The sequence below is a fragment of the Pongo pygmaeus genome, chromosome 21 (assembly GCF_028885625.2).
Source record: "Pongo pygmaeus isolate AG05252 chromosome 21, NHGRI_mPonPyg2-v2.0_pri, whole genome shotgun sequence".
Taxonomy (NCBI): Eukaryota; Metazoa; Chordata; class Mammalia; order Primates; family Hominidae; genus Pongo; species Pongo pygmaeus.
Genome location: NC_072394.2, coordinates 52,860,284 through 52,885,044, shown reverse-complemented (window position 1 = coordinate 52,885,044; position 24,761 = coordinate 52,860,284). Strand labels below are relative to the sequence as shown.

Genomic DNA, 24,761 nt, shown 5'->3' with positions numbered 1-24,761 from the left:
CGGACTGAACATTTCTTGTACGAGGTGCTTTGTTGGGATCTGGGGACACAGTGATGACCAAGAGAGACAAAGATGGAGCTGCCACCCTGGAGCGGGTCGACAGAATAAGCAGGAACCATGATGAGTCAGGTAGCACTGAGAGATGCAGGGAGTAATTCAATAAGGAGGGAGTGTCGGGGGCAGGAAAGGCCTCATGAGCTGCGACGTTTGAGCAGAGACCTGAAGGAGGTGCAAGGGCCGGCCCAAGCAAAGAGAAGGGCACAGGCGGAGGCCCTGGGTGGGGCATGCCCGGTGCATTTGAGGACCAGCCAGAGGGCCAGCATGGCGGGGGCAGAGTCAATCCCTCCAACAGCCAGGGGAGCAGGCACTGTATTACCTCCTCTTACAGAAGAGGAAAAGAGGCTAAGAGAGGGGAAGTGACTTGCCCAGAGTCACACAGCCCGGAAGTGGCAGCGTGAGAAGCAGTCACTCCTCGCAGTCAGGATGTGCCGGGGTGCATCCATGCCAACAGTGGCCCTGTGTGTGTGACGAGGCTGCACGGCCCAAGGGTGGCTCCCAGAAAGCATGTGTCACCTGCGTTGGTCACAGCCGTGGGTGGTATGATTGTGCAATCCAGCACCCTGCAGGGAGCCAGGGGCCGGGACAGAGGCTGGGCCAGGATTTGACACAGCCCTGACCCCACCCCAGGCTCAGCCCTGCCCTCACTCTGCCTCTCAAGCCCCGTGGGGTCTAGGAGCTACCAGACAGCCAAGAATCAAGGGAGCTCACTCACACTGAGGTGCAAGTGACTGCTAGAAGCCCCTGTTTTGTCCCTATCCCTGGGCTTACCCTTTCACCAGGTCATAGCAACAGCTTTGCAGACTCAGTTTCCCCCTCTGTCAGATCGCGGGTCCACTTAGTGGGTCTCCAACAGCAGTTGCAGGTTCTTGGGTCCAGAGAGAGCTCCCTGAGGTCGCACAACCAGTGGCTGACGGAGTCAGGGTGACCCTGGCCTGCTCACTCCTGCCTGGAGGATGCCTCACCCTGAAGCTCAGCCACCCAGGCTCCACCACTCTCCCCTCACCCAGCCTCTTGCTGCCCACATGTCCAGGCCCTGGCCCACACTGTCCACTCTCCTGGGAGTGCCTTTCCCCTCCCCCTAAGAAAAAAGAATACGGGATGGTCAGGGGTGTAGAGGGAGAGATTGTTGAGCAGGCAGAGGCTACTTAAGCCAGGGGAAGGGTCAGAGAAGGTGGCTGTCGAGAGTGGCATCTGAGCTCAGACCTGAAGGAGGTGAGGGAGTCGTGGACATCCATGGTGGACGAGGGCTCCAGGGACCTGCAAAGACCTTGAGGTGGAAAGACCCAGGGCTTCTTGAGGAACAGCAGGAAGCTATCAGGGCTGGAAGGGAGTAAGCGAGGGAGAGAGGCAGCGAGGTCATCAGACAAGTGGAGGGTTTGCTGGGGGGTCAGGGTCACACCCGGCCCCGCAGGCCACAGGGAGCTTTCACTCCGAGAGCTGGGATCCCTGGGAGGGTCTGTGCTGGAAGGTATAAGTCCCTTCTGACAGGTCCCTCTGGTCGTGTGTGGAGAACAGACTGTGAGGGGCTGAGGGAGAAAAGGAAGCCAGGAGGAGGTGACTGCACCAGTCCAGGCGGTGGTGCTGGTGGCCGTGGCCGAAGCGGGGCCGTGGAGGTGGGGAGACAAGGGCAGACTCCAGGTCCACCTTGAAGGTGGAGTCAACAGGATGTGATGAGCGATCAGATGCGGGAGCGAGTGAGAAGAAGAAGGCAGGGGAGACTCCCAGGTTTGGGGGACCACCTGGAGGATGGCGGAGCCATCAGCGGAGGCAGGACTGGTTTCAGGGGGCAGATCAGGAATGGAGTCCTGGCCGACCTGGGTTTGAGGCTCCTCCTGGTCATCCCAGCAGTGACAGAGACAGGTGGGTGGAGACCCCTGAGTCTAGCAGGGGAGGCCTTGGGGAGATGGCCTTGGAAGTCGCCAGCATTTAGATGAGGATGAGAACTGTATCTTCGGTGTCTATGTCCCCCTTCTTCCCTCTCACGCTAGCAGAAGGCCCAACCTGGGGAGGAGCTCCAGGGTGTCCTAGGGACCCAGGAATAAGTCCATAAGCGTGTGTGACAAATGCCCACCATGGTTCAGGGCCACGCCAAGCGCTTTGCCCACTTGATGCCTTTCATTCTCACGACACCCTGAAGGGGTAGGGACCACCCCAGTCCCATTTTACAGAGCCAAGAGGTGAAATGACTTACCCAAGTGTCACCCAGCAGTATGGGAAGGCTGCTCTACGGGAGGGACAGGGAGCGGCACACAAGGCCATCAGGGAAGGCACCGCAGTGCTCAGCAGCCGCGGATCACCACGCCCGCCCCCTGGCTGGGGAAGACCCCAGGTTCCTGAGTCTCCCGCATCGCCTTCTCCAGGCAGCAGGCAGGATTACCTCTTGGTGATTCTGGGGCCTCCAGAAAAGGGCTGAGGGCAAACCGGGAGCTCCCCAAGGCCAGCAGGGAGGAGGCTGGGGAGGAGCTTGGGAGGAACCTGGGTGTTTTGAGGGCCAGGCAATGTCCCAAGCCAGGTACCTGCAGGCCTCCAGCATGAGGGAGGAAGGGACAAAGACTCCAGGGCACACTTGGGGGGCAGTGAGATCCCCTCCCCCACTTCCATGGAGCTCTAGAAAGCATCTCCCTGCCAAGGGTGTTCTCCCACCGATGGCTTGAGGCCATCTTTAACCCCAATGGTGGTGTGCGGCCGGCCGTGGGGTCTCCTGCAATTACCTGGAGGAATCCACCTTCAAGCAAGCTGAAGTTCATGGCGGGGGGGTGATGCACACCACTTGTTCAGCAACTGTTCATAAAGCACCTACTAGTGGCAGACCTCTCAGCTAAGGTCACCAGAAGGAAGAGGCTTTGGCAAGGTCCAAATTGACCTGAAAATAGGACTCTTTCCATTGACCTGACCTTCAAACAGCATTCCTTCCTCTGCGGGATTCAAATTATCCACTTATGATCCATGTAGGATAGGGAAAGGGAACAGGAGTTGGCAGCTCCCCACGGGGCAGAAGAGGAGGAATAAGACCCAGGTATTATGTATGGAGACCCAACCTTGTGACAGACACTGCGCTGGGACCTCAGTTCCTAATCCATAAAATCAAGCTTATGACACGTCCTTCCTCCAGGGTTGTAATGGGCTAATCCAGGGATTAGCAAACTTTACCGTAAATGTCCAGAGAGTTCATATGTTCAGCTTTGCGGGTTTTAAGGTCTCTCTCACAGCTACTCAACATTGCAGTTGTAGGGTAAAGGCAGCTGTGGACAATATGTAAATGAATGGGCATGCTGTGTGCCAATAAAACTTTATTTATAAAAACAGTCTGTGAACCAGGTTTGCTGAACCCTGAGTTAATGGATACAAAACAAAGCACCTGGTGCATGGCAGGTGCTTAATAACGTTTGAGGAATGAGTGAGTGAAATGATCGGGCCTCTTTAACTCTCGCTTTCCCCATCTGCTAGAAGAAATCATTACACTGAGTTATTTATTGAGTGCTTTCCAGGCCACACAGGGCTTCAGGAAGCCCAGCACAGCCCTCTCATCGTTCCTCCTCATAAAACCCCGAGATCGGGCTCTCAGTGGTCCCATTTTACAGGAACAAAGGCTAAGGGCCCAAGGCCACAAGGTTGGAATGTGGCAAAGCTGGGATTGGAACCCAGGTCTCCAAGACCAGGCCTCAGGCTCTCTGAACTGCCTGGCGTTCCAAGGCTATCCCTGGAGTGTGGAGCCGAGACTGGAATGTTGTCCCTGGCTGCAGGGTCTGGCTTCAGATTCCCAGCTCAACCCCAGATGTCAATCCCCTCGTTGGCCCCAACTCCAGGCCCCAAGCCAGGGGTCTCTGCCTGTATCCCCTCCTGGGCAGTGGGTCAGATACACAAGGAAGAGAGAAAGAGGTAGAGACGAAGACAGGGACCGAGAAATACAAGGAGACAGAAAGAGGCAGAAACAGAGAGACACAGAGAGAGACAGAACTCAAGAGGGACTAACTCATCTCCCATGCCTCTCTCCCTCCTGGGGGCCTTGGAAACTCCTTGCCAGCACCCCGACCCATTCCCACCATCACCATTGACTCCCTCCAGGAAAAGATTGCTCTACTGCCCCCCACCCCACATGGTGCTGGGCTGGAATCCCAGCCCAGATGCTGACCTCTGTGTGACATCAGACAGGCGACTCTCCCTCTCTGGGCTCAGTCTCTCCATCTGTGAAATGAGAACACCAACCAGGGCAGTTTTGTTGGCTGCTTGATGAGAGGGGGCCTGGGCCTGACACCAACAAGCACCTTAGAGCCCTGGGCCAGGGGAGGGAGGTGAGCTCAGGGCTCCTCTCCCCAGAGAGGTCACTATTCATTTATTGGTTCTTTTAACAAATATTTATTGAGCACCGACTGTGTGCCAGGCATTGCACTAGGTGCGTAAGGTAGACAAAAGTCCCTGTCCTGATGGCGCCAATGTTCTGCTGGGGAGACAGGCAAGATCCAACAAGCAAATTCATACGAAAAGTGCCAGGTGGAGAGAAGGCAACCGGTGGGGTAGTGGGGGGTCGATAAATCCAGGCAAGTTGAGGGGAGGAAGTAAGGGTGTAAGGTGTAGGGTGGCCAGTGCAGGGAAGCTCCTTCGAATTCTTGTCATTTCTCCAGAGGCCATGACAGTTTTTATATTTCAGCCAGCTGCTGATGGTGGGGGACTCATTATCGATGCTCCCTGAGTTTCCGGCTCCATGCGGGGCACTCATCAATTTCATCACATTGAATCTCCTCTGCAACCCCAGAAGACAGGTACTCGTTTTCATTTTTATTTATTATTAGTATTGTTATTTCTAGAGATGGGGCCTCATTCTATCACCCAGGCTGATGTGCAGGGGCATAATCATAGCTCACTGCAGCCTCAAACTCCTGGGCTCAAGCAATCCTCCCACCTCAGCCTCTAGAATAGCTGGGACTACAGGCGCACACCACCACACCCGGCTAATTTTTTAAAAATTTTGTAGAGACAGGGGTCTCACTTGCCCAGGGCTGATCTCAAACTCTTGGTCTCAAGCAATTCTCTCGCCTCGGCTTCCCAAAGCGCTGGGGTTACAGGCATGAGTCACCACACATAGCCAGAGACAGGTACTCTTATTGTCCCCATTTCCCAGCTGAAGAAACTGAGACCCAGAGAGATGAAGTGACTTGCCCAAGGTCACATCGCTGGAAAGGGGCAGAGCCAGGATTCAAATGGGGCCAAACAGGGATATAATCCAAGGTGAGATGGGCCGATACGATACCAGGGCAAGGGCTTGAAGGGGAGACAATCAAGCAGGGAACAGGGCTTATGCCAGAGCCCTCAGCAGCCAACAGGTTAAGGGCCCGTGAATCTGGGTCTCTGGCCCCAGATAGGGTGACAGCCACACCCAGGCTCAGCCTCTGGCCCGCGCCGCCTGCTGGGAACACACAGTCCTCAAGACTAAGAGGCTCAAAATAGAAAGCGCAGGACCTGGGTCGAAGCCTGGAATGCCCCAGGCAGGCAGACCATGACTCCTGGAAGGGCCCAAGGCTGCAGGGCTGGGGCTGGTGGGGCGAGAGTCACTGGTATCCACTTGTTAGAGCCTGCGTCTCATCTTTATTATTCTCCTGATGCAGTTTCCAAGATGCCAACTCCAGGATGTGACCAACCCGGGCTCCTCTCCTGGCCTAATCTCAGACCAGCTGTGTGGCCTTGGGCTGGTCACCTACCCCAGAGGACCTCAGTGTCCTTATCTGCCATCGGCTCATAGAGTTGTTCATTCAGGCAGTCAGCTGATGTGTGTCGAGCACTTACCATCTGCCAAGCACTGTGATGGCACTGGGGGCACACAGAGAACACAGCAGACAAAAATCCCTGCCCTCACGACTAGGTAGAAAGACCCCACTGCGCTCAGAAGGAAGTGAGGGGGGGCGGTCAGGGATGGCTTCCCATGTGGGCACCCAAAGGAGTTGCGGGAGGGAGCCCTGTGGACGCCTGGGAGAAGTGTTCCAGGCAGAGGGAACAGCCAGTGCAAAGGGCCCAGGGCAGTGTGGGCCTCAGGCTGTTTCAGGAGCAAGGAGGAAGCCAGCGTGGCTGGAGGGTGAGTGACGAGGAAGGCTGGGAGGGGAGACAGAGGCAGGTCAGAGAGGAGGCCCCGAGAGCCAAGGAAGGAACGAATCTGAGGGTTTATTCTCCAAGCAACAGGGATCCCTTAGAGAGGACTTTGCTGTGGACGGATGTGGGCTGGCCCGCAGTTTTAACAGCTCCCTCTGGCTGAGTGTGGAGAGGGGATTTCTGGAAGACCAGGGAAGAGACTTCTGTGCCAGCAGAGATGAGCAGCAATGGTGGCAGTGGAGGCAGAAGGAAGGGCTTGGGTCGGGGGTCTGCTTGCAGGAGCTGCTGGGAGGACCTGCTGAGGGAGAGAAGGGAAGAGGGCATGGGTGGGGGTTGAACAGAGGCCCCCTCCACCCTCCAGGCCTCAAGGAGCCCCACAGGAAGTGGGTGGTCAGGTGGCCCAGCTGGGAAGGCTGACTGGTTTGTCCAGCCTGAAGCCCACGACCCTCTCCCCACCCTCTGCCAGTGGCAGCCCAGGGCTAGAAATGAACCTGGAATGTCAGCCATGAAGCCCGGCCAGACAGTGCCCACGGGACCTGCTGGGGGCCAGGTGAGCACCCTGGCCACAGCCCTGCCTACATGGGGAATCTCTCGGACCCATTGACCAGGGTAAGTGGTAATTACAGGCCCTGGAGCAGAGAGGGTGGTGACCTCCAGCCAAGACACGCAGGGACTGCGATTCTCACGCAGGACCCCTAACTAGGCACGCCCTCTTTGTTGCTGAACAGGCAACAAACTGCCCCAGAGACCAGAGCGTGTAAGCAGAAAGAGCACTGGGCTGTGAGTCTGAGACCCCAGGGCCTTCTCTGAACCTTAGCCCCCTCATCTGCCAAAGAAATATTTATCCATGCGTGCACGCTTGCATTGCTTCCCGAGTGTTTACTGGGCACTTGTCCTGGACAGGCGCTGTGCTGGGGGCTGGGTGTACAGCAGTGAACAAAACACACAAAAATCCCCACCTGGGCAATGGTGACATTCCACTGGAAAGAGACAGACAAGAAACAGGATCAACCAGCAGGTTAATTTCTAGGATACGCGCTAAGTCCTAGGAAGAAATAAAAACAGCATGAGGCCATAGGAATGAGGGGCTGGTCAGAGAAGGTGTCCCCAGGGGTGACTTTGAAGCAGAGGCCTGACCCTAGACAAGGATCCGCCATGGGGAGAGCTGGCGAGAGCGTCCTCTGTTCCAGAGGGAAGAGTGGGTGCGAAGTCCCTGAGGCAGCAGCAGGATAATTGGCAAGTTTATGGCAGAAAGATGAGGCCACCGTGGCTGCGGGTGAGCAGAGAAGGGAGAGGCAGTGAGGTCAGGAGGGGCTGGGGCGTAGATCCTGCAGGCCCTGTGGGCTTCTGCTCTGAGTGAGTTGGGAGCCATGGAGGGTTCTGAGCAGAGAAGGGATAGGATCTAACTTGAGCTCTTACAGAATTCCTCTGGCTTAGGAAGGCGAGAGAGAAGGCAGGGAGACCAATGAGGAGACGACTGCAAACATCCTAGCTGGACCACGGCAGGGCAGGGTAGTGGGGGTGCACCCTTGGACGTGTGGATGAGTTTGCTGATGGGCTGCCCATGGGAACAAGAGGGAGAACCCAGGTTGGGGGCCTGGGCAGCCAGGTGGCTGAGGTTGCCATCGCTGTAGCAGGGAAACTGCAGGTTTGTGGTGGGGGTAGACAGAGCTCCCTCTGAGCATGAGACCCCCACCCAGAGTAAAAGAAGGACGCCCAGTCCCCCACACCCCTGCCTCAAGCACAGATCAGTGAAGGGATTCTGTAGACAGGTGGCCCTGGAAGCTGTGATCTGCAGGGATGAGGTGCCTGCTGTCTACCTGGTGAAAGTACTACCAATGCGGCTCTTGCGGCCACCCAGTCTCACCCCCCAGGGAGCAAACTTGGCACCTGTTCTTTGCCCTACCCTGAACATCCACTGGGCTCCCAGGGTTGGTCCCGATGTTCATTTGGAATCTCAGGGATGATGGGTAGGGAAGGTGGAAAAAGGCTGTACCTCTTTCCTACACATCTCTGTCCCCTGTCAGCTAAATAGGGCTAAGGACTCGCGATCAGTTCTTCCTCTGCGCCCCTGTCCCCATACTGCCCCAAAAGCTCTCAGAGACAACGTGACTTGTGGGCTCTGCAGCCAGGAACGTGCTCTGGTCCCGTCATCTCACACTGCCCCATCCCCCTCATAGTCACTTGGTTTTCTGCACGTTAAGTTCCCTTTTCATAGATGGAGGAACTGAGGTTCCGAGAGGTGAGGCAGGCTCCCAAGTTCACACTCAGGTTAAGTGGCAGGGCCGGGACTCACACTCAGGTCCATCTGATTCCAAAGCTCTTAAGCCCTGAGCATTATAGCTGCTGGCTTAGGTTGGCTCCCAGAAGCTGACCCAAGACAAGGGTTTGGGTGCAAGCGGGATATTTGGGAGGTGATTCTAGAAACACTGGGAAGGAGTGAGGAAGTGACACAAGGAAGGTGGATGAGCAGGTCTCCTCAGTGGGCAACAGGAGCCCAACCCCCCAGAGGCCTCTGGGAGAACTCGCAGAAAGTACCTTCCCACTGTCCCCCGAGCCAGAAGCAAGGAAGCTTCTTGCTTAGCCCTGAGTGGGGGGACAAACAGACCTCACCTCTACTGGCAAGGGTCTCTCACTTGCTTCCCACACTCTCGTGCTCAGAGGAAGCCCTTGGGCAAGAGACTCAGGATAGCAGCTGCAAGGGCGACCTCCCAGGTGGGCACCAACAGCTTCTGAGCCCCCCAACTTCCAGGAGAGCACTCACCCCAGGGAACAGGATGATGTTCAGTGGGATGTGGCTGAGTTGTGTGACCTTGGCAAGTAGCTTCATCTCTCAGAGCCTCAGTTTTCTACTCTGAAGAAAGGAACCATTAAAAAAAAAAAAAAAAACTGTTTCACAAGGGTTGCTGGGGATTCGATGGGACATGAGGTAAAGGTCTGAGAATCACACTTGGCACATAAGAGGTGCTTTTTATGTATTTGTGGTTAAATGAGAGCATGCCTGGTGCATAGAAGCCACTCCACTGTAATAGCTATTATCATTATTATTATAGTTTTGTTGTTGTTGTTTAGGTCCTCTCCATGACTGCGCAAGCCTAGGTCTGCTCTGTGGGGACAAGATGGTGGCTGGACAACCTCCCCAGTTTCCTGGGTCCCACAGCCTCTTGCTTAAGGCTGCCTGAACTTTGGGGAAACAGAGGAGGAGGAGAAGGAGGAGGAAGGGGCGGAGGCCTAGGCCAGGCCTGCTAGCGGTAACCGCGGGCAGTGACCCCCCCTGAGAGGCCCCCATTCACCCGTTCACCCATCGCCAGAGCTGCCTGCCCATTCCACACAGGGGACGCCTCGTCTTGCACAACACAGGAAGGAGGAGGCCTGGGTGGCGGTGGGTGACGCCGGGACCGTGTCCACCCGGCTGCAGACAGGATGGGCAAGGGAGGCCCCGCCAGGCTTCCTGTGTGCCGAGCACACTGGGCAGAAAGAAGAAGTGGGGTCCAAGGTCACTGTGAGCTCTGGGCAGCACCTTCCCCTCCCTGGCCCAACTGTTCCGCCTGTTCTCCCTGACTCAGGCGCCCAGGGTTCAAACCCCACCAGCTCGGCCATGTACCAGCTGCATGACTCCGGAACACACAGCTCTCAGGGCCTCTGTGTCAGGGCCACTGCCAGGGTGCGGGGAAGCCCTCTGGGGACTTGTCATCATCATCCCCATTTCACAGATAAGGAAACCAAGGTCATGGGGTATTTTCTCTCTCTCTTTTTCTCCTTTTTTTTTTTTTTAAGAGAGATAGGGGGTCTTGCCCTGTTGCCCAGGCTGGAGTGGAGTGGCACAATCATCATAGCCCACTTCAGCCTCAATCTCCTGGGCTCAAGCAATTCTCCCACCTCAGCCTCTCAAGTAACTGGGACTACAGGCGTACACCAGTACACTCAGCTAATTTTTTTTCCCCCTAGAGATGGGTTCTCACTCTGTTGCCCAGGCTGGTCTGGAACTCCTGGCCTCAAGCAATCCTCCCACCTCCGCCCACCGTCGTAAGGTATTTTCAAACAGCATTTGTTATACTTGAAGATTTAGAGGCACAACAGGGGAGCGCAGACCTGAGGACCTACTGGGTGCTGCAGACACACAGATGAGGCCAGCGTGGCCCCTATCCACCATCCTGGGTCCACAGCAGGCATTACTAATCAATGATGAGTCTCCTTCCTAGTATCGTAGATGCAGCCTCAGAGCCCTGCTCAATACAGCTCTCCAGCCACAGTCTCCATCTGAGCACCCAAGGCCTGAGTCAGTGGGGAAGGTAGATCTGCCTGCTCCATCCAGCAACAAACTGGACCAGAGGAAAAATCTGCCCAAGAGCGAGGCTGCCCTCTGGCAAGCTACCTTGGGGTACTTCCCTCGAACCTGTCTCCCCCAACTGGCTGGGAGTCTCAGGCTGACTTCCTTGGAGGCAAACTTGATCAGGAAAAGGCAGCTCAGAGGAAGCATCTGCCAGCTCCCAGGCAGCCAGCAGGGCTGGAGCAGGGGGTGCTGGAGCAGAGGCAGAATTAGGAGATCAGCAGGGCCCAGGCAGAGCTGGGGCAGGAGGTGGTGGGGAACAGTGACAGAGGAACTGGAGCTGGGCCTGTTCCTGGAGAGGAAGGGTCCAGGACAGGGCAGGGAACCGGCTGGGACCCGGAGAGGCCAGATGGCCGGCAGGTTGTGGGCCCCACCGGCAGTGCCAGGGAAAGTCCAGTGACCCAGAGTGCCCGGGGCCGGGGGGGGGATTGTGTAAAAGGAAAAACGAAACCGAATGCAGAGCCCTGGGCCTCCCGCCAGGCCTGGCCATCTCTCCCCACATTCGCTGGCATCGCCCCCATCCAAGTTGCCATCCTCACTCGCCTGGACATCTGTGGCCATCTCCGCCTGGGTGTCCCTGCTTCACACAGCCAGAGGGATCTGAACTGGGATCCCGCCCAAGTCTCTCCCCTGCTTTGACCCTCCAGTGACTGCCCATCCCATTGGAGTTGTGATCCAGAGCCCACCCCTGGCCCCGAGCCCTGGATGTATGGCCCCAGCCTGGTCTCCACCACCCTCTCCTGCTTCTCTCCCCCACACTCATGCCCCGCCAGCAACACTAGTTCCTTCCTGTCCCTTAAATCTATCAACCTCATTCCTCACTCCGGGCCTATGCCTTTGCTATGCTGCCTGTGACACCTTCCCCCATATTTTCCTTTGATGGCTGCATCTCAGTGAGGTCTCAATAAATGCCCTCCCTCCAGAACCCCCAACCCCGAGCTACCCCAGACTCCTCCCCTGTCGCCCTCCACCGTATGCCTCTAGCGTATGTTTGTAGTATCCGTGTCTGGAAGTGTCTGCTTATTCGTTTACTTGTCTTTCTCACCAGAACATCAGCTCCACGAGGGTAAGGGCAATATCCACCCTGGTCACTGCTGTATCCCCAGTGCCTGGCACAGTACTGGACACAGAGTAGGAGCTCAATAAATATTTGTTGAAAGAGACTGAGAGGAAGCTGCTTAAATCAGCTAGAAGATTCTCACTGAGACCTTCCAAGTCCCCACGTGCCATCCCTCCCTGGGGATGACAGGCCATTCCCCGCCATATGTTAGTCCCTGAGTGGTGCACGGTATTGGAGAGAATTCTGGTTTCAGCAGGAAAAATGATCCTGCCACAAACCAGGAAAGGTAGGGCAGCTCCAAAGAGATGTGGGCTCCATCTCAAAGGTGATGGGGGCATTTTTGTCTTGTTTGTTCATTGCTCCATAGTACCAGGACAATGCCTGAAATATAATAGGCGCTCAATAAATATTTGTGGAATGTCATATACATGGGTTCCTTATCTAATTGGCTACTCCTTTCAGGGAGAAAAACACTTTCAGCTTATTCAACCAACAACTGCTGGCTAGCCATTCAGTGAGGACCCACTGTGTGCTAATCTGAGAACATTCCGCAGGAGAGACTGATCCTCCCTTTACAGAATAGGAAGCCAAGGTCTTCATGGGACTTGATGGAGGTCACCAGCTAGGTTCAGCTGACCCCAGAGTTCTCTAAGAACCCAGACTCGAGGCCTGGGGTGGGAGGGTGAGGCCTCCCCAGACTCCTGCTCCCCACCCCGGGCATCCCCAGCCCCCTCCCTAGGGCACGGAGGGGTGAGGACAGGCGGCTACTGCTTCCCTTTTGGGGCATGTCACAGGGCTGTGGTTAAACGGAAGCAGGGCCCCTGCCCATCCCGAATGCAGGCCCCCGAGGGCCCCACCCTCCCCATTCCCTGCCCAGACTCTTCCCAGCTGACTGTGGGCATCAGTTCCCCGTTCCTCTTTTCTCTGAGCAGAAGGAAGTGGGTGGGGCCATGGGAACATCTCACAGACTCAGTTTCCCCATCTGACAAGTGGGTTCAATCCCTGGCACCTGCAGGGGTTGGTCTGTGGGTGGGGGTTCAGTGAGATAAATCATGAAAGACGAAGAGACAGTGATTGTTATACCCAGACCAGGAAGGCAGAGGTGGGCAGAAGTGCCAGGTGACCCTGTCTCCTATCCCACTAAGGATCGAATCCAGATGCCCACCCCTGGCCCCAAGCCCTGGAGTATTCAGGAAGAAGCTGGTGCTGCTGGCTCAGACCCTCCCAAGAACCCCTCTGCCTTTCGCATAGAGACTGGGCTGCTCTCACCGGGAGCCTGTCCAGCCCCCACCTCACCTTCCTCTCCACATCTGCCCCTCACTGCGAACCGTCCGCCACGTGGACCTGCGAGCCTGTTAGCCTCTCCTACTCTGCTCCATTTCACAGCAGGGCCCTTGCATGTGCTGTGTCCGCTTGCTGGAATATTCGTTCCTCCCTTTCTCATCTGCTTGGCCTCTACTCACCCTTCAGTTCCCAGCTCAGCTTCTAGGAAGCTTTCCCGAACACCCTAACCACATCAACCTCCTTCCCCCTTTACTGACCCTCAAATCACCTTGTACTTGTCACCGTCACAAATTGACATTTTGAAGGGTGTTCATGTCCCCCACCGGCCTGGGAGCTTCTTGTAGGCAGGGATCATTGTCACCCCCAGCTCAGTGGGTGTTTCATTAATATGTGTTGAATGAATGAATGATGAAGAATGAACGAAGGGGACAGGCAAGTCACGTCCCCCAGACAACCTCGCCAGACACATCCTGCTCAAGCCTTTGGGTCCTGCCCTGCCCGGACCCCCTTCTCCAGGCTGGCTGTTTCTGCCACGCCATTTCTGGTCCTCAAAATGCCCCCTCCCTCATCTCTCGCCCCACTTTCCCAGTTGGAGACCAAAGGGACGGACCTCGATCGTGGGCCTTCAAACTGAGTTCCACTGAGCCTGGTGGTATTCTAAGGACAGGCCCTCGGGTCACCTGGAGAAGTGGTAAAGGTGGGGGGCGCCCACTCCTTATACCTACCAGGACACCATCCCCTTGATCTTTTTTGTATTCAGGGAAGCCACCGCGTAGGCGCTTTAACCAATGAGAATTCAACTGCACACACTCAGCAAAAAGAACAAATACAGCCTTGGAGAGAGAAGAGCCAATTGCCAGGTGGCTGTATCGGGAGAGGGAGATGTGGGCTGGTGGATCCCCCCAGGCCGAGTCTGCTGGGTGCGATTCCAGCTTTAACGCAGCCCTGTTGCTACGATGTGGTCCCTGAACGCAGGCCACAGGGTGGGCCCATGAGACCCAGCTGAAGCGGCCGTGGGATTACACAGGCGGAATCTGTGGAGAGACCGTACATCCGCCTCGGTTGGAGGGGCCAGGTCCTTCCTGTGGAATCCCCAAGGGGAAGTTGGCCGTGGTGGATTGCCACCTTGCCAGACAGCTCGGGTGCTTGCGCCTGAGTGAGGCAGGCCATCGCTCGGGGTCCTCTGTTTGAACAATAGGCACCACAGCTCAGGAAAAGAGAAAACAAAAACAATAACCATCGGACAAGATGTCCCCAAAGGGAACATTGAGCACGGACCAAAAGTTCCTAAATTCCATTCCTCGCAACTGTCCCCTTCCAGACTCCTGGAGGTTCTGTGATACGGAATGAAGGTTCCAGGCTCCAGTGCCCATTGCTCTGGGCACGGTGGAGGCTTGGAGCTGCTCCCCCCACCACTGGGACACCCACTGTCATCCAGGCAGTGATCCTGGAAGGGGAAAGGCGGTGACCTCAGCCCAGGGGTCACCTTGGGACCCAGACACCGTCCCTATGGACTGCATCTGTGGGAGGACTCACAGAGCCCGGCGCCAGCTGCTGCGTTCTGTGCACTGCCCTGTGCTGGCCCCGTGCTGACTAAGACACAGTCCCCACTTGCCAAAGCTGACCTTCGGCAGGTGTGGTAGGGGTGGACAAGGCTACTTTCAGGGATGGTTTGGGAGGCCTCTCACAGGCCCGAGTGAGGGGATGGGGTTGATCATGGAACGACCCAGAAAAACAGCACCCAGGAGAGGTGGGGCAAAGCTCCGGGTGTTCTAGCAGGAGGAGGGAGGTCGCTGCAGCCAGGGGAGAGGGGAGGGGAGAGGGGAGCAGAGGTGGGGAAGGGGGAAGGCCATGCAGGGCCGCCCTTGGGGCCAGAGCAGGGACTGTCTTTCTCTCTGAGGGAGGTAAGAATAGGGTTTGGAGTGAGGCAATGGTGTGACCTGACTTGGGTTCCAACAGGAGCTGTCTGGCTGAGTGTGGAGGGCTGTGTGGAGTGGGTTGGGAGTCCAGGGTGGAGATCCTGCCCAGGCGGGCGAGCAATGACCAGACAGAGGAGGGAAGACTTGTCGAGTTCTGGGTTCAGTCCACAGGCAGAGCCGATGGAATTTGCTGAGGATTGAATGTTGGGGTTAGAGAGAGAGGAGTTAAGGACAACTCTGGGGTCTGACGCCTGGCCCACTGGGTGGGTGGCAGTGCTGTCTTCTCAGCGGGGAAAGACACCCATGTCTCCCAGTGGGGTGCGCCACTGGGACACCCATGGACAGACTGACAGAGCCCGCATAAAGGCATGAGGGACCCCGCACAGCTGCGCTCATGGAGCAAGGGTCAGATGAAGGCAGGAGAAGGGCCATTTTCGAGGCCCAGGGAGGAACGGGCAGGGAGGTAAGAGGAGAACCAGTGAGAACAGCAAGCGGCCATCAAGAGGCTGGGGAAGACCGTGCTCAAGGAGGGGGAAGTTACCCAGGGGGCAGACACTGCCAAGAGGACCAGCCAGAGAAGGCCGAGCAAACCCAGGCCCACTGTGCCACTTAGGAGGCCGTCAGTGAGACTCCAGCTGGTGGCCAACCCAGCCGTGCCCCCATCACCTTCGGAGCCCACATCTCTTTGGAGCAGCCAGACAGGCTGAACCCTAATTGGCCTGAGTCAGCCACAGGAATTCCTTTCTGGTTCAAATGTGGACATGTGAGCCCATCATTCCATGAGACACCAGGGGACATCCACTGGGACATCTAAGAAAAATTGTTGGCCGGGCACGGTGGCTCACGCCTGTAATCCTAACACTTTTGGGAGGCTGAGGTGGGTGGATCACCTGAAGTCAGGAGTTTGAGACCAGCCTGGCCAACATGGTGAAAACTCATCTCTACTAAAAATACAAAAAATTAGCTGGGCGTGGTGGCCCGCGCCTGTAATCCCAGCTACGTGGGAGGCTGAGGTAGGAGAATCACTTGAACCCAGGAGGAGGAGGTTGCAGTGAGCTGAGATCGTGCCATTGCACTCCAGCCTGGGCAACAGAGCAAGACTCTGTCTCAAAAAAAAAAAAAAAAAGTGAGATCCTGGAGGAGAAAGTCCCCTTTTCTGTCCATCCCTTCCTAGTTAGGATATGATCATGTGGGACGTGATGTCTTGAGCCACAGCAGGCACTGGGGCCCATGAAGAAAGAGAAGTGAAGAGATGCCTACCTAGAGCCCGGGAAGCCCGCCCTGGAACGCTGGAACGGCCCCACATTAGACTTCATGTTACAAGATTTAATTAATATTTTTACTGTTGCAGTCATAGAAGATGGCCTAACTGGGGCAAGAGGAAACATAGGAATGAACCTGAGGCAGGGGAGAAAATGGAGAGAGAAGGGATGAGGGCTGGAAGGGGGTCAGAAACACCCAGGCACGGGGTTCAGATGCACAGCAGGCTCCCTAAGTGTGAGTTGCTGTTTCTGCAAACAGGAGGTGTTCCCTGAGCACCTACTCTCTACCAGGCACATTTCCAAGCCCTGGGTGTCCATCAAGTCCTTTAATCCTCCCAGCAGTGCCAGGGAGGCTTCATCTCCTCCCCACATCTCTGCTTCCCCCGCCCCATGTTCAGATTCTAAAAAACCAAAAGGGCTCCCTCTAACTCATCTTGCCCCCAGAGAGCACTGACTCCCCACGGTGTCCCACTGAGCCCCACTGAGTCCAGTCCACCTCAACTTTCCTGCCTCTGGGAACAGGGTACCCACCCTCTGAGGGCCCCACTTCCCAAAGTTCTTTGTCCTGGCACAGCAGGTGCTAAGTACCTCCCTGGACCTCCATTTCCGCATCTGTAAAAAGCCACTAATCCTAGTTGCACCTCCTAGGCTGGTTGTGAGGACCCAGGAAGGGCCCTTGGCCCAGTGCCTGGCCTGTAGTAGGGCTCCGTAAGCGTGAAATCTGATTATTGCCCCTTATATTTATGGTTATACACAGGGCTGGCCCTGCCTCCTGCTGGAGCCGTGGGTCTGTCCAGGTTGAGGAGCTGAGGTGCTTGGAGCGTCCCCAGGTCCCAAACAGGGAGCTGGAGTAGGAGGCGGGAGCATGAAGTCTCCTGAGCCCCGCCCGCCACCTCGCCCTGCCGCGCCTGCTCAGCAGCCGCCCCACCCTGCCACCTTGGTCTCTGAGAACCCATTGTTCCTACCTGGCCCTGCTCCAGGGTCCTGGCCTTACCACTTCCCTCTAGGATCCCCCGCCACCCCCAGGAATTGGGCCTCCCCATGGGGTCCCAAATTGGGTGCCAGATGTGGCAGCTGTCCAGCAATGGGAACAGGAGCTGGAACCCCAGTTCTGCCACATCCCAGCTGTGTGACCTTGGGCGCTTCCCCTCTCTGAGCCTCAGCTTCCTCGTTGGTTAAATGGGGTGACGGGACCTCACAGGGCTGTCATGAGGGTTTTGTGAGCTCAAGATGGCAGAGTGCCCAGCATGTAGTAGGGCTCAGGAACATTCATCCTAATTTCTCTGCTCCTCACGGGCCTAGAGGAAGAGCCAGGAACACAGAGGCAGTGGCCAGAGTGGGTAGAGCACTGGAAGGGGAGTCTAAGTCCAGGGTGTTGGCTCTGACCCTGCTGTGTGACCTCGGGCAGGCTGTGGGTATCTCTGGGCCCCAGAATGAGGGAAAGAAGTAGCTGGGATCCTCCTTCCTCCCCAGGAAGCAAAGCAGAGGGGTGGTGCCAAGTCTTCTTTTCATTTTTTTCATTTTCAGCACAAAGGGCTCAAATGGAAAGCAGCTGCAGAGACAGAGAATCCGATTGTGAAGGCACCCGAGACTCCAGGCAGGCGGAAGAGGCAGCGACTTGGGTGCCGGGCTGGGTAACAGAGGCCAGGATATCGACCAGACACTCCAACAAGCAGGGGACAGCTTGTGGGGGCGGGGGGCGGTCTCCCACCCCTCTTCAGGTGCTGGCCTAAGAGACAGGGACCCCGCCTCGGGCATCTCCTGCTCAACCTCAGTTTCTGTGTCCAGACATGGGCAGGCCATTCTGACTCTCTTAGCCTTGGTTTCCATCTGCAAAATGTGTCCAGTAGTGGCACCTTCCTTCTAGGGAGGGGTTGGTGTGTGGCTAAGGTCTCAGGGCAGGCTCCTCAGTCAAACAGGCTTGGCTTTGATCCTGCCTCTGCCTCTCACTAACTGTGTGACCTGGTGTAAGCCACCTCCCCTCTCTGTGCCTTGCTTTTCCCATCTGTGAAATGGAAACAATAATAGAACTAACTTGCTGGGGAGATGAACTGAGAAGACTCAGCCTGGCGCCTGGAGCAGAGTAAAGACTAATGATTATTGTTGACTTTCTTTTTGGAGGCAGAGTCTCACTCTGTTGCCCAGCCTGGAGTGCAGTGGCAGTGGCGCGATCTCGGCTCACTACAAGCTCCACCTCCCAGGTTCAATCATTGACCCTCCAGCCTCAGCCTCCCGAGAGGCTGGGACTATAGGCTCGCACCACCACGCCCAGCTAATTTTTTGTATTTTTAGTAGAGACGGGGTTTCACCATGTTGACCAGGCTGGTCTTGAACTCTTGGCCTCAAGTGATCTGCCTGCCTTAGCCTCCCAAAGTGCTGGGATTCCAGGTGTGAGCCACCGCGTCCGGGCATCTTTCTTATTATTATTATCCCAGGAGCTCCATCTGCTAAGTCCCCAGCCTCAGAAAGCCTCCCTTCCCCTGAGTGCTGGTTCATCTCAACAATTTCCTCACATATTTCCTGAGCAGCAACTATGCCAGTCTTGGCAAAGCCAAGGTTCTATCTAGGAGAAGAAAGACGTTAAAAGAAGGACCCGTGTGTGAAGGGCTTGGTGAGTAGCAGAGGCTCAGTGACACTGTTCATCAGCACCTGCCTCCTCAGCTGCTCTGTGCTGGACTCTTTCTGGGCTCTGGGGACACAGTCTTCAAGGGAGTCCCAGTCAGAGGGTCTGGGTGGGGGTGAGAAGCTGGTGTGTGGATGAGGCAGTTTCTCACACTGTGGCAAGGTCTGTGATGGAGGAAGTCCAGGTGACTTTGGGAGCCAGAGGAGGTCAGGATGGGCTTCCTGGAGGAAGTGGTTAGGAATGAAAATAACATCTATTCAGCATTATTATTATGATGTGTCAGGCACTGTTCTCTCCTCAACACCCCGCTCCAGAAGGTTTTCTTCTCACACACCCACTCTACAGGTGAGTCTGGGATCACAGAGGCCCAGTAGGGTGCCAGAGGTCACGTAGCCAAGACATGGCACAGCTGAGATGAAACCCCGCCGTGGGACACTGACCCACCCCCTGCCCCCCGACAGCGCTCTCCAGCCTCCAGGCCTTTGCTCCAGCTCTTCCTTCTGCCCAGACATTCCAGACCCTGCACCGTCTCATCCCCACTCTGCTGGAGGAATGAAGAGAACAGCCCTTGGAGGCCACAAAGTGTCTTCAAGCCTCAGTTTTCCCATCTATGAAATGGGGATAGCATGGGGCTTTCCTCTCGGGCTGCAGAAAGGATCGAGAAAAGGCTTATTATTCACCTAGGGCCTAGCCTTTGGGAACCAGTCCCGAAGGACAGCTGTTATTATTGCTAATGTTGTTCCTATCACAGTGACAGTGTGTCCCATTAGGCCTACAAACCCCTATACCTCAGTTTTTCCTGTAATGAAACCTGCCTGCTGAGGCCTCGGTGAGGGCTCATTTAATTATAATCTTTAGGGAAAAGAAAATATACCCCCCAAGCTGCCTGTGTGGCTGCAGCCCATGGGGGTAACCTGATGCCCCTCGCCTGACCTGGCCCCCAGGTCTTTGTGTGAGTCCTGCCCAGATTGCTGTATTTGTCCAAACCCAAAGCCAAGGCTGGCATGAGCTCAATGCTCCGCATTGTGCCAGAGCCAGGCCCCCAGGCCTCATCCTTCCTCCCACTGGGGATCCAGCCCCCGGGAGGTGTCACACGGGAAATTGGAAACCCAGCAGGGCCCACTGGGGTGGCCTCCTGGGTGCCAGGCCCTAGGCTCACGCTCCTTGCATGTTGCCTCATCAATCCTTCACGACCTCACTGTGCAGAAAGGCACATACTGTGCCCATTTTCCAGATGGAGAGAATGAGGCCTGGGGAGCCAAATTGTTGCTACAGTTCATGCCGGTGGAAGTGGCAGAGCTCAGGTCAGGCTGAAGGAGGACCTGTCCCCAGGAGGGGGGCCTGGGAACCCTGGATCTTCAGCTGGAGCCAGGCATCTTGGGGAGTAGAGATGAAGGAAAGCCGAACCATGTGGCAGGGGGCACCATGGCTAAGGATTCCACCCTGAGTTCAAGTCCAGCTCTGCCACACGCCCTGCACAGAAACCTACTCCTCTCTGAACTTTGCTTTCCTGAACGAAAAAAATGAGGGAGCAGCTGAGCACAGCAGCTCACGCCTGTAATCCCAGCACTTTGGGAGGCCGAGGTGGGAAGATCACTTGAGGTCAGGAGTTTGAGACCAGCCTGACCAACATGGTGAAACGCTGTCTCTGCTAAAAAGACAAAATTAGCCAGGCGTGGTGGCAGGCACCTGTAATCGCAGCTACTCAGGAGACTGAGGCAGGAGAATCACTTGAACCTGGAAGGCGGAGGTTGCAGTGAGCCCAGATCGCGCCACTGCACTCCAGCATGGGCAACAGAGCGGGACTCCATCTAAAAATAAATAAATAAATAAAAAGTAACAATAACAATAAATAAATAAGGGAACAATAGCTTTTCCTCAGGGGCTGGGAGAGGACTCAGGCCATAAGGTAGGTGAAACACTTAGCAGGTAGTAAGTGCTCAATCTACAGGAGCTTAAAAACCCAACCGCACCCGCCGTGGGGGAGAATCTGTCTCCTGCCTGCAGGTCTGAGATTCCAAAACACTGAGGAAATTTGGCTCCAATGGGACCTGGTATTTGAGGAGGGAGTTAAAAAGGAGAGGTGGGGGAGCAGTTTTTGGAGATCACTCTCTCCTAGGAGTTCCCTCCCCTCTTCCCAACTTCAGTTTCTCCAACTGACCAGGCTCCTGCCCAGCCCCTCCTGGAGACACTAGTTTTGGGGCTGATTTTGTTGCTTGCTGTTTTTTTCACATCTACACATACAATCACTCAGTCTAGTGTGTCTCACATGCCCGCATGGAGCCATTGTGTGTGCACTGTTGTGGTTTTTCATTTTCACTTTTCTGCAAAAGCCTTCTTTTTTTCCCTTGTTGACCATTGAGAACGGATTCTTACATATTTTTCTATAAGAATGAAAATCCCATACAGACTGTCTGCCTGGACAAAGGGTTTCTTTATCTGTCATTCCTTTTACAAATCAGAATCACATTGGGCATCCTTTTCTGCATCTTATATTTTTTACTCAAGAATACCCACACAAGGCCAGGTGCGGTGGCTCACACCTGTAATCCCAGCATTTTGGGAGGCTAAGGCGGGTGAATCACTTGTGGCCAGAAGCTTGAGACCAGCCTGGCCAACATGGTGAAACCCAGTCCTGTACCAAAAATACAAAAATTAGCTGGGCACGGTGTTGCGCGTCTGTAATCCCAGCTATTCAGGAGGCTGAGGCACAAAAATCGCTTGAACCCGGGAGGCAGAGGTTGCAGCGAGCCGAGATCATGCCACTGCACTCCAGCCTGGGTGACAGAGCAAGACAGTCTCTCAAAAAAAAAAAAAAAAAAAATATATATATATATATACACACATATATATACACACACACACGAAACAAGTCCTTGTATACCAATTACCATAGCAGCACTAGACACAGTAGCCAAAAGGTGGAAACAACCCAACTGTCCATCAGTCGATGAATGGATATGCAAAATGTGATCTAACCATACAACAGTATTTGATCATTTTTTAAAAATGAAGTACTGGTGGGGCGCAGTGGCTCACATCTGTAATCCCAGTACTTTGGGAGGTCAGGGCAGGTGATCACCTGAGGTCAGGAGTTCGAGACCAGCCTGGCCAACATGGTGAAACCCCATCTCTACTAAAAATACAAAAATTAGCTAGACGTGGTGGCACATGCCTGTAATCCCAGCTACTCGGGAGGCTGAAGCAGGAGAATCACTTGAACCCGCGAGATGGAGGTTGCAGTGGGCTGAGATCATGCCACTGCCCTCCAGCCTGGGCAACAGAGTGAGACTCCATCTCAAAAAAATTAAAATTAAAAATTAAAAAAAATGAAGTACTGATGCATGCCACAACATGGAAGAACCTCAAAAACATTAGGCTAATTGAAAGAAGTTAGACACAAAAGGTCATATATTGTATGATACTGTTTATATGAAATCTCCAGTATAGATAAACCCATGGAGACAGAAAGAAGACTGACGGTTGCCAGGAACTAGGGGGAGGCAGGAATGAGGAGTGACTGTTTAATGGGTACATGGTCTCTTTTGGGTGATTGAAAATGTTTTGGGACCTAGCACAGTGGTTCATGCCTGTAATCCCAGCACTTTGGGAGGCGGAGGCAGGCAGATCACTTGAGCCCAGGAGTTTGAGACCAGCCTGGGCAACATGACAAAACCCCATCTCTACAAAAAATACAAAAAATTAGCTGGGTGTGGCGGCATGTGCCTTTAGTCCCAGCTATCTAGGAGGCTGAGGTGGGAGGATCACCTGAGCCTGAGGAGGTTGAGGCTGCCCTAAGCTGAGATCACACCACTGTACTCCAGCCTGGGCAACAGAATGAGACTGGAAAATAAAAAAGAAGGGAAGTGAAGGGGAGGAGAGGAGAGATGAGGGGAGGGGAGGGGACAAAATGTTTTGGAACTAGATAGAGGTGATGGTTGTACTACATTATGAATGAACTAAATGCCACTGAATTGTTCACTTTAAAATGGCTAGTTAATGGTTCATTTAAATGGTTACTTTTATGTTATGTGAACTTTTCCTCAATTTAAAAACATACACATGTATCTTCCACCTCCTGTTTACAACAAGGGTGGAATATTACATACACTAATTTCCCTTGAATTTTTTCATTAAAAATAAAATCTAGAGGGAAAAAAATGCTTGTGTAACAAATAATACTTAAAAGCAAACAAACAAAATAGAAGAGTCCTGGGAGGGCTACGGGTCACACTTTTCAATGGCCAGGTAACAACACCAGGGTGTGGCCAGGCCTAAGCAGTGTCACCCATCTCCCCGAAATCGGAGTGACGAGTTCTCATTTTGGCTCTTTTTTTCCTCTAGACCGTGTAGGCAATAGACACTTTACACACAAGAGTTTACTCAGCTCTTACCCCAACCCCTTGTTTCCCCCATTTTTCCAATGAGAAAACTGAGGCTCTAAGAGGAGAAAGTCAGGCAGTGAATGAGCCAGAACTAGAACCCAAGCCCATCTGAGCCCACAGCCACACAGGCCTCGCTCACTCCTTCCTTGGGACACAGTAAGGAAGAGGAGCAACAATGGCACCTGCCCGTGGAGAACTGACATTCTAGTCTGAGAGACAGACAAAAAACAAGATGAATCCATAAACTCTGTGGCCTATTCCCAGAGGCTGGGGTTATAGGGAGAAATAAAGGAGGGAAGCAGGGGAAAGGATGGTGGGGAGGCTGGAATTTTAAGAAGCACTGTCAGGGAAGGCCTCACTAGGAAGGTGATGTCTGGGCTTGAAGGAGGTGAGGGAGTGAACAGGTGGCTTTCGTCCATTTGGTGGGACAGCAAGCACGAAGACCTGGGGACAGGGAGCTGCTGGGAGCTGGGGGCTGCTGGGGCATGAAGGGGAAGAGGCCAGGCCAGGCCACCGAGGGCATGGAGGCCGGCTGAGGGGCTGGGCTTTATTCAGAGAGTAACGGGGAGCCATGGAAGAGTTTGGAGCACGGCCGTTGGAGGTCAGATTTAGATGATGAAAAGCTCCCTCTGGCTTCCCCAGGAGAAGGTGGCGATGGAGCTGGGGTGGGAGAGGTGAGTGTGTCGACCGTGGCTCAGGCAGGTGCTGGCACAGAAGTGGAGAGAAGTTGTCTGATGCCGGGCAGCTGGGGTAGGGGGTGGGGAGAGGACTTGGCCACCTCCCCACCACCTAGGCACCCCTGAATTTAGTCCCCCTTGGAGGAGGCCAGGCCCCAACCGCCCCAAAGAAAGTGCTAAGAGGGGAAGCCGAGCTCTGCTGACTCATGGGCCTGGACCTCTCAACTTCCCTCCTGGGGAGCCTTAAGCCCAGAAGATGGGGTGGGGAGCCCTGTGGGGACTGAGAGCAAATAAATAACTATAACTGTGGTAAGGGATAGAAAGTGGTTAACGAGGTGACCTGACTTGGGGGGGTGTCATCAGGGAGGGCTTCCTGGAAGAGGGGATGTTTGAGCCCAAATCAGAAGAATAAGAAGGCCCCAGTTTAACCAGGCCAAAGATAGAAGGAAGAGCATCCCAGACAGAAGGAACAGCACCTGCAAAGGCCCTGTGGCTGGAGGCAGCCTAACGAGTTCAAGTTTCTGAAAGGAGGCCTGGCTGGGCAGAAAGAGACCGCTGTGTGCTGAGCCCAGGACAGACAGCAGCCATGCCCCAGCCAGGGAACATGCCCAGCCCAGGTCAGCACATGGTCAGCTCCTGGCACAGCCTGCTTCTGCTGCCGTGGAGGTTTTGTTGGTGAGGTTCCCCACCCATAAACTTCTCCAAGCTTCACCATGAGCCAGTGAGATAATAAATGTACTTAGAATAGAAATCAAGGAAGTACCAGAAACTGTTATTCTCTTTGGCTAGACAACGAAATCAGAGCTCAGAGAGCAGAATGGTTCTCAACTTTTCGTGTCATGCCACAAGTAAGAAGGTCAAGAAGAGCTTCCACTCCCAGCACCGGCCCCTCACAGGACTGGCCATGGGCTAGCCTTTGTGACAACTGGATAGGGCCCCTGGATGGGGCAGATGGAGGACGAGAGGCAGAAAAACGCTCCACAGCAGAAGCTGGCTGGGTGCCCATGGAGGCAGGGACAGAAGATGACAGCAAGGAGGAGAGGCATATGGATGACCGAGACAGAGAAACGAGAGATACAG

General features: G+C 54.9%; 1 long non-coding RNA gene across 2 annotated transcripts in view; it reads right to left on the bottom strand.

Moving 5' to 3' along the window:
• Positions 1-5,872: 5,872 nt before the first annotated feature.
• LOC134738884 (uncharacterized) overlaps positions 5,873-24,761 on the bottom strand; it is a 30,895-nt gene continuing 12,006 nt past the window's right edge. Inside the window, exons 2-4 of one of the 2 annotated variants that reach the window (XR_010125104.1) lie at positions 8,906-8,995; positions 7,101-7,186; positions 5,873-6,439 (exon numbers count right to left, since the gene is read on the bottom strand). This is a non-coding gene — a long non-coding RNA (uncharacterized LOC134738884). The remainder of the gene's footprint in view (positions 6,440-7,100; positions 7,187-8,905; positions 8,996-24,761) is intronic. The other variant, XR_010125105.1, reaches the window with a different exon arrangement.